We start from the raw sequence: 2,710 nt of genomic DNA on the forward strand, positions 1-2,710 counted from the left end.
CTGTAAACCTCAGACAAACACAGCTCCTGCACATGACGTCACACTCATCCCGAGCCAAAACAGATGCCATACTGTCGGTTAAATCAGGTAACGGAGACAAGACAGCATTGGTCATAAGATCCTTGATCTGTTTTAGGACTGCATCGTGAAGTTGTTGCTTGGGCAGCAATGTGGCTGTTGTCAGGGGTTGGATAAAGTTGACTAGAATAAATCTCTAGGTGTTGTTTCTCCTCAAAGGTTCATGTTAATGTCATCCAGTATCACACTGGATGTTTAACAACCCCTAAGCATAAAGAAAAGCTCATGTAAGTTCTTTTCTTTTTCTTATTTGTTGTAGAGGCTAGAGATGTTTGATTAGTTTCTGGATGAAAAAGAGCTGTAATGGCAGAAGAGGTTTATCCGGTGGAAAACATGTAAATATTTCTTTGCTGGATATTCTCTCCTGGTGTGTGAGAATTTCTTTGATATTCTTCTCCCATCATTGATGGCTTGGTGGCTTCTATCTCCATTCAGCTTAACAGAGTTTGCCCTTAAATCTCAGTAGGGGGAAAAAGGAGAGCTGCCAAAAAACTGCAACCCTTTACATCAGTTAGTTTAGGTCTAGCCGGTATTTTCAAGTACCACTATGGATCCAGCCTTTCATGTCGTCCTAGCCTTCTTCGTTGAGGCCCATAATGGCGCCTGCAGAGAATGCATTGCTTCCCAATGCTGTTTCAGTATTGTTTTTGGCAGCAGGCTCATTCATCTTTGCGCGTCAAAGGCGGTCTTAGAATTTAGAATTTTCAGTGTGTTGTTTCCTGCACATACTGGAGTGGGTCAAAGCATTCAGGTTTTAGTCAAGTTGATTTAGAAGCACCATTCTCCTGCTGCCTCCAGCCCTGGAAAACATATTTATGAAGTGACAGCTGGGGATCCACAGAAACAAGCAGAAGGCTTTACAAGCAGCACACACACAACACACACTTAAAGATCTCAGCCTAATACTGATTTTATAGTAAGTCACTGTGGCGATAAAATAACGCAACAATAAACACCAACAGCACAAGAGTGGCCTTGTTAATGAGCCATGTGTAAAAGCAATGGGTGTTTCCATCACACGCACAAGTCTTCACTAGCAATATTTAAGCTGAATAATGTCCCAAATATTAGCACTTTGGCATAAGCTACAATAGCAGTGATTGTTGAAATGTCTTTTTACTTGAAATTTGTCGTGCATGTTTGTTTATTGTTACTGGGTATTAATCAAAACACTGTCATGTGGAACACATCTCTTTATGTGCTGTGTCTGTTTTCTATGCAGTGGAATTCAAACAAGTTTGGTAAACTGACACTTCCACCAGGTAATTTGTGTAGCGCAACACAAATTTTAAAATGATGTTACCCAGATTAAATGCACACTCTAAAGGCTGGTCTCCCATCCTTGGACTGGACACGATGCAGTCCTAGGTCACATGCAGCACTTAAACCATTTGGAAATGCACACAGTCCACAATCTAATTTGGTGTGAGATCTTTTGGTGGTTTATACCCAATACTGTGGTAGACTGTTGTATTTTCAGCAAGTCCAAGTGTGCACTTTTGTCAGCTGAAACAAACTATTTAACCCTTGTGCTATACTATGACCCCACCCTTGCATTGACGTGTTCTCCCTACCATGACAAAGGTGGATAAAGGTGGAAAGATTTCATGTAATCCATGGACACCAGTGAAGATCACAAATCATTGAAGAAAAAAGGTTCAGAGCACTGTCTAGTGGGTCTAGATGACCCAACTCCCAATGTTAAGGTGCCTAGGATAGCACACTCCAACAACAATTAATGAGAAAAACCAGAAATGTCTGTCATGTTGCGGTCAAAGTAGGACAACTTTTGATTCCCAGAAAATCAAACAGGGAACTATCTTATGTCTTTCTAATTTAACTACAAATGCCACATCAGGAGAGTGAATGGGTGTGTGACTGTGGATGTTCTACCCTGCGACAGACTGGCGACCTGTCCAGGGCGTCCCCTGCCTTCGCCCAAGTGGCCGGGATAGGCTCCGGCAGCCCCGTGACCCCGAAAGGGAATAAACGGTTAAGAATATGAATGAATGATGAATGCCACATCAGGAGTGAATTTAAAAAAATAATCAGCTCAATATGAGCAGCAGACCACGTTCGAGACCACTGAGACACATAGTTAAAAGAAAACAATACTTCCTCTTATTTTTCTCTCAAAATGAAACATCAGTGTTTTGTGATGCATCACAGCTCATAGTCAGAGTGTCACTGTGTGTGCCCACCTAACTTTGAAAGCAAACAAAGCATGGTTTGATTAAAGTGAAGCTTTTTTAAGTAATGAATTGATTATCAAACTTCTTCCTTGCTCTTTAAAACTAGAATCATTTTTTTAATCTCATTTGGCCATGGGATGAGGCGCTGAAGTAGGGCAGTATGTGCTGTTGCAAATTGCAGGACAAGCAGGACAGTGACTCAGTTAGAATTAAATTATGGCTGTCTACGTCTTGGCCTGGGGAGCTGCTGTCCTGCTCCTTTTCCAATAACCTTTTCATTGCAATTGTTCATTTGGGGAACACATGCGATCTCCGTAATAAGCAGCAGGTAGCCTGGATTTGAATACCACTGGATTCGATTTTTAAAGCACAACAAGATCAAGAATTCTATGTGTATTTGTCAAATCCATAGACGTTCCTCCCTTCAACCATCTTCAACA

Source organism: Oryzias latipes, chromosome 15 (genome assembly GCF_002234675.1).
Source record: "Oryzias latipes chromosome 15, ASM223467v1".
Taxonomy (NCBI): Eukaryota; Metazoa; Chordata; class Actinopteri; order Beloniformes; family Adrianichthyidae; genus Oryzias; species Oryzias latipes.